General features: G+C 37.0%; 1 non-coding gene across 1 annotated transcript; it reads left to right on the top strand.

The window, feature by feature from the left end:
• The first annotated feature begins 6,641 nt into the window (after positions 1-6,641).
• Positions 6,642-6,805, top strand: LOC125999632 (U1 spliceosomal RNA). Its single transcript, XR_007492143.1, has one exon. It is a non-coding gene; the product is annotated as a U1 spliceosomal RNA (small nuclear RNA).
• The last annotated feature ends 904 nt before the right edge of the window (positions 6,806-7,709 follow it).

The raw sequence follows: 7,709 nt of genomic DNA on the forward strand, positions 1-7,709 counted from the left end.
AACACGGCGTTCCGGAAGTCAACAAATAGACGCTAAGGGCAACGGAGGCGGGGCGTTCGGTGGGGGGCGGGGCGGCACGTGCGCAGACGGAGGGGGGAGGCGGGCATTTTGTGTGAGTGACGTGGCGCAGGCGCAGAGCCAAATGCGGCGCTCTGGGAGCGCGTGCCCTCTGGCGTTCAGGAGGGAAGGGGCAGGCACTGCACAAAGTTCAAAGTATTGGACCGTTGGCGACCCTGATCGCAGCACAAAAGTCACATGCTTTCAGTCAAATGAGTGTGACGCAAGCAAACGTCGACACAACTATAAAACTAGTCATGGTGGCCATCTATTTATAACATAGGGCATTCCAGGGCATATCACAATCGAGTATATAGAAAATAATACTAGTATTTTAAAACAATATGACTTCTTTTTTGTTTGTTTTGGGCTACACCAGGTGACGCTCAGGGGTTACTCCTGGCTATGCACTCAGAAATGGCTCCTGGCTTGGGGGACCATACGGGATGCCGGGGATCGAATCGAGGTTCATCCTGGGTCAGCTGCATGCAAGTCAAATGCAATACCGCTGAGCTATCGCTCCAGCCCCTCCACAATAATTTATTTCCCTACCTCCACTTTTTATTTTCTTCTTGGGCCATACCCTGTGACGCTCAAGGGTTACTCCTGGCCATGCGCTCAGAAATCGTTCCTGGCTTGGGGGACCATATAGAATGCTGAGGGAATGAATTGCATTCTGTCCTAGGTTGGTGCATGCAAGGCAAACGCCCTACCATTTGTGCCACGGTTCTGGCCCCACAATATGAATTCTTATATATAATATATTAACATATAACTATCTGTTTCTATATTAAAATACCACTAATATAATTAATTAAAATAATATTGTATGATTAAATTATATAATAATATTTTAATTATCTCACACATAAATGTATGTAATTTATATAATGTTAATTATATAGCTAATAACTAATAGTATTCTTAATAACACTAACATTGATTATAATATGTTATTAATTATAATAAATGTGACAGCACAATATTAATTATGGTATTAATACAATGATTAATTATGAAACTAATGTATAATTGCATGATTGCTATTATAATAAAATGATATGGTTTGATATCTTGGTAAACATATCTATAATATAGAGATATTTGTATAGATATAATATTCATACTATATATTATAGACATATTATGTGGAGATAGAATCCCATTATAGCACTCTGTAGTGGCTTACAATCCCATTTATGGGTGTAGAGGGTACACAATGGGATAGCTGAGGTCTAGTTTAGCTAGTCCAGTCAATACTCTCAATGCCCCTGCCCAGCTGTGTCATTTCATAGAGGATGAAGACTCGGGTGAAAGATTCGATACTGATAGAAACATCACAGAAGATTTTTTTTTTACTAACGTAAGAACATAACTGCTCCTGAATTCTCTCAGAAATGTTTTTCCTACAGTCCAACCTTATTTCTTATGCTCATAAATGGACTAATATAAAACAAAGGCAAAATGTCACTTTCTAAGAATAGTAGATTTAGGAGCATATTGTTGCTGTGATCATGGGCTCTAGAATCAGACAAAACTGAATTCCAGGATCCCTGAATTCCTGTGTGCACTAGAGCATATTACTAATTTTGTACAAAGGAGAGATTAGTTAATATACTAATAATCATTTACTTAGTAATGTGGGGGTTCTGAATAAGGTCAAGGAGCAATGACTGATGTAAGAGGTTAAGAAACACTTATTTGAGAACATTCAATCTAAGAACTGAAGAAGCTGGAAGTGTATGGCAGGAGAGCCTAACTCAGAAGCAAATATGCACAAGCTCCCTGGTAGCTTGACTCTTCTTCAAGAGTTTAAAGAGGTTACTCTGTGATCCTAGCAAAATAGAAAGATTCAGGATTTGTGATTTTACAAAACCCCAGAGCAATGGAAGGTTTTAGACAAGAGTATTAGGAACAGCTATGTGTTTCTTGAATTAATTCTGCCTTATTGCTTTGTGGAGCATTAATTAGAGCAAAGAGAAGGTTTCAGAAACCTTTGCAGCAATTGAGACAGTCCCACTGGCTTGGAATACAGTACAATAACTCTAGAAAAGAGTCAGCATGTAAAAGTATGTTATCAGAATCAACTGACTCCTATGGAGTGTAGCACTATGAAATAACTTTAGAAGCAGCAAATAAGGGAACCTAAAGCAAAAGATTTCAGTCTTCTTAATAACATAACAGTTGTAAGAGTAAATCTGAATTGTAAAGATTTTAGTTATACAATGTTATTATTGGTTTTATTTAGTATATTTAAAGGCTGGGGAAATAATACATTAGTTAGTGAACTTGTCTTACATGTGGCCAGCCCAGTTCAATCCCTGGCATCCAATATGGTCCCCTAAGTAACACCAGAAGAAATTCTTTAGTGCAGAGCCAGGAGTAGCCTCTGAGCATCACTGGGTTTACCACCCCCCCCAAAAAAAAAAACCCAATAAAATTAGAACCAGGGTAATAGTACAGTGGGTAGTGTGCTTGCTTGCATGAATTTGCCCAAGATTTATTTATTTATTTATTTTAATATAATTTTTATTTTGACCGTAGTGGTTTACCAAGATTTTATCCTCAACACCACATATGGTCCCCAGAGCACTGCCAGGAATGATCTCTGAGCACAGAGTAAGAAGCATGCCCTGAGAACTTCACAGTGTGACTCAAAACTCAAAATATTAAAAACTTAAAAAGTACATTTCTTTAAATGCACATTTTGATGTTGGGAACTATGACTAAATCCAACATTTAATAGTCCCACACATATGATAAACCTGCAAAGGAGAAAGTGACCAGACAGGGAGAGTCTACAAAAGTGTTTCAATGGGAGGATGTGCTCAATTGTGTCACATGATGTTGAGCAATGAGATAAAGCAAAAACTTCAAAATTCACTTAATAATGCAGGAATCCTTAGTGGTGCAGCAAAGATCTGTTAGAGTGATGGTGGATAAAGCAACATTTGAATGGTTAGTCAATAGGGAAAACTAGTAGAAAGAATCAAACACTTTAGAGACAGTAGGGGAGGAGAGATCATTGGAGTAGTAAGATGTAGATGGAACACTTTGGCAAAACTTGGATAGAATTGAGGAGATGAAGCAAGCTGAAGAAAAGGTGGGGAAACCATATTTAAGAGAATGAAGAAATAATAATAATGTAAGGAAGGAAGAGATGAGGACCCCCATCACTTAGAAGGACTTACCTAAAGAGAGATAATGCTTCTAATATATGAAGAAAGGAAGAAACCCACCTTTATAATAAACTATAAGAAACATATATATTACATATACTAGATATAGTCATGTATAAATAATATCAATATGCTATTAGTATATGTATATATGCATCTGATGCATGCATATATTATTTTACAAAATAGTATTATATTTTAATTAAAATATCTATATCAATATTTATACTATATAAAATATTAATATAATATGTTGATATAATATATTAATTATAGTATATTGTTTGTTGCATCCTAATTTATTATACTGTAATGTTATATTGCATTAATATATCATATATTAAATATGTAACATAATTGATGTCTATCAAAACATTTTGTGAGATATAATTAAGAATGTCAAACTTACTACCTGGTGCCTGGAATAGAGTAACATTCAATGGCTTTAGTCACTGGTAGATATGGTAGACTTGGTTATGCTCACAGTGATAGCACAGTGCAGGCTATGTTGCAATACAAACAACACTGTGGCTTTACTCAAAGTCCCTTCCATTCATCCTACATGTTCAACGGAGGTTATTAGGGGGAATCTAGTCCACCTGGTCCCTTAGGTGTCCAGGCTACTAAGAAAGGTTCCTCTATCTTGAAGCTACATGTTATGCTACTATTGACCTCTTTTGCAGGGCCAAAGAAAGAAGGGCAGGACATTAAATGTTTCAGGTGGGAGGTTTCAGTTATCCTACCTGCAAACCACTGGCCAGATCCAATGTTCTGTGTGTAGCGTAGGGAGGTTGAATATCTAGGAGTTCCAAGGGACATTCAAACGATAGTAAATACATTTGCCTGATACCCATAGTTAAATAGTTTTAGACTATGGAGTCACCAGCTTCATATGTGGGGAGGCAGAGAGAGCTTTGAAGTATCATTTTTGGGGGATTAGGATTTAGCTCACACCCAGCAGTGCTCAGGGCTTGCTCCTGGCTCTGCAATCAGAGATCACTTCTGGAAAATTTGAGGGACTATATTGGAATGTTGTAGATTCATCTCAGATTGGCCACATACAAGACAAGTGCTTTCATTGCCCTCCATAATATTACTCACTCTGTTCCCTCTCGGGTATCATTTTATGACTCTCAGTTGTAATCATGTATTTTTTTTCAGTGCCTGCCTCATACATTGCCAAACACTCATACACTTCCCAGGAAATCATTCTGATTAGTCAGCACATATCTGACAACATGTACAGCTCTTGACAATCCCCTCATTAATTTTAATTGTTATTCTGTTATTTTGGAACATTTTATATCAACTGAAAATAGAGTCATGTATGAACAAGGAAGACATTCGATGTAGTGTGCTTCATAACTGAAGCAGTTTCTTTCTTAACAGCAAAACTTCCAAGGTTTGCATTTTGAGTTGCACTTCAATGACTATTTGTTTCTATTTAGAATCAGATAAACTGGTACTTTTTCCACTTTCAAAACTCCATATAAAATTCCCAAATACCATCATTTCAAAACCAGATTCTAATGGATTCCTTGATTTTTAGAACTTTGAAAAAATGCACAGGTCCATCCAAGGCCAATAGATTTTATTTAGAAAGAAGAGACAGACAGCAGATGGGCATTACTGAGTTATTATTTCAGGAAACAAAATTTGCACTTATTTATCAAGTTTTTTTTAAAAACATCTTTAACTTGCACAGAAATAATTCAATGGTTTTGTTAAACTTTTAGATTCTAATTGATATGGCCAGAGAGATAGGGTAGGAGTTAAAGCACTTGCATTGCATACGACTGACCCCAGTTCAATCCATAGCATGGCATATGATCCACCAAGCTCTGCAAGAAGTGATCCCTGAGCAAAGAGCCAGAAATAAGCCATGAGCATGATGGGTGTGTCCCTAACCTTGCCACCACATGCCCCCCACCAATTACATTCCAATTCAGCAGATCTAGGGAGAGTCATAGAATTCTATTTGAAATATGTTCCAAAATTATGCTGGGTGTTACTGGTTTGTGGGTTTTGTAAGAGCTTCTCTCATGGGAAAAATCCTAATTAATAGAAGAAAAGGAAGAGGCTGGTAAATGTGATAATAGAACAATTTTATTCTATGAATTTGTTCATATCCAGTGTTTTGAATACTAGAACATATATAGAACAAAAACAACTCAATAAGTAAAAGTATTCAGAATAGATACATAATATATAGAATAAAACATCTTTTATTCACATTTAGAACATATACAATATATAGAATAAAAAGTCAATAAGAAGGGGCCGGCGAGGTGGCACTAGAGGTAAGGTGTCTGCCTTGCAAGCGCTAGCCAAGGAAAGGACCGCGGTTCGATCCCCCGGCGTCCCATATGGTCCCCACCAAGCCAGGGGCAATTTCTGAGCGCTTGGCCAGGAGTAACCCTTGAGCATCAAACGGGTGTGGCCCGAAAAACAAAAACAAACAAAAAAAAAGTCAATAAGTAAAAGATAAATATAAGAAATTTTTAATAATGGGCAAAGAGAATTGTTTGTATATATAGAAAAATCCAAATTGCAGATAACATTTCCCTACTTATTGGGGAAAAGGAAGCCTCAAAGCAAGTAATAATGAGATAGCATTTTATATTCATGATTGCCAAAAATAACAATAATTATTGTGTTTTGAGTATTTAGGAATACAGAATGTATGTTGATGTGAGTTTAAATTAGTAAAACAACATTAGAATATAATTTTCTCAACTAAATAGGTAATAAGGTAGCTGTGCATTGCAGCATTGCTTATATTTCAAAAATTAGAAATAATCTAAACGTCAATCAGTAGAGTAATAGATTGTTCAAAGGCATATCAAAGAGCAATTAAAATATAAGCCAGTTTTTATGCCCGGATGAGGAATTCTCAACAGCTTATTGATAAGTAAAATGATATTTACCATGTGATGCTATTTTATATAAAATGTTTGACATGATAAACGCATTTTGTAAAGATATACACACATATGGGGCCTAAGAGATAGCACAGCACTAGGGCATTTGCCTTCCACACAGCTGACCCAGGAAGACGGTGGTTCGAACCCTGGCATCCCCGAGCAGGCCAGGAGTGATTTCTGAGTGCAGAGCTGGGAGTAACCCCTGAGCATCACTGGGTTTGACCCACTCCCAAAAAAGATATACACACATAGCATATGATAATTCGTGGAAATGAGATACATAATGTTAGTGTGAGTCATTTCCTCTGCAACAGAATGGATAAATGGAAACATTTCTCTAAGAACAGAGATCTAACACAAATGTGACAAATTGCTTTTCATTTAGATGGTGGATATGGTAGTGACTTTATGTAGACTTCAATTATTATAAATCAGTTACAAAAATTTTAAGTCAATAAACTGAATTGAAATATATGTAGGTATACTTACCTGGCAGGGGAGATACCATGATCACAAAGGTGGTTTTCCCAGGGTGAGGCTTATCCATTGCACTCCGGATGTGCTGACACCTGCGATTTCCCCAAATGTGGAAAACTCAACTGCATAATTTGTGGTAGTGGGGGACTGCGTTCGCGCTCTCGCCTGGAAAAAATATATAGGGCCAGAGAGATATCATGGAGGTAAGACGTTTGCCTTGCATGCAGAAAGACGGTGGTTCGAATCCTGGCATCCCCTATGGTCCCCTAGCCTGCCAGGAGCTATTTCTGAGCATAGAGCCAGGAGTAATCCCTGAGCGCTGCCGGGTGTGACCCAAAAACAAACAAACAAACCAAAACAAAACAAAAAAGAAATATATGTAAAGTGCCATATACACTTGCGTATAAGCGGAGTTTTTCTGGCACAAAATGTACTCGGGTCATACAGGTTATCTGATTCGGTGCACGCACCGAATCAAATGCACGTAGTCTCCAATCGTCGTCTGCCATCTGCTGGAGGGGGCGGTGCTTCAGCTCAGTCCACAAGTCCCGGATGAGCTGAAGAGGTAGGCGGCTGAACTGAACTATATGCCACTGAACTATTTAACCTACAGTATTCAATGACACATTTAATTAAGTGAAAACCCCATTTAAGGCAGCAAAGTCATGTAAATGAATGTTTATAAATCCTGAATTCTTATAATCAGGGGTTTTGTAGTATAAGGATTCAGGATTTTTATTCATTTATTTGCAATGCTTTACTGTCTTAAATGGTTTATTCACTTTATTAAAGTTGCCATTGAATACTGTGGGTTAATATGATATGTTAATGAATACAGTATATCAAACAATCATGTATTATAAATGTAATCATGTATTTATTTATTTTTATTGACAGATTTCTCAATTATTGTAATTGTTTTGGGTATATATTTTTATTTTTTAAATTTACCAGTGGCTGCTGCATTTTCCACCTCAACTTACACTTGAGTCACTAAGTTTTCCCAGGTTTTAGGGTAAAATTAAAGGAGTTGGCTTATACTCGGATATATAGGTAAGACATTTAAGAGTAT

Source organism: Suncus etruscus, chromosome X, assembly GCF_024139225.1.
Source record: "Suncus etruscus isolate mSunEtr1 chromosome X, mSunEtr1.pri.cur, whole genome shotgun sequence".
Taxonomy (NCBI): Eukaryota; Metazoa; Chordata; class Mammalia; order Eulipotyphla; family Soricidae; genus Suncus; species Suncus etruscus.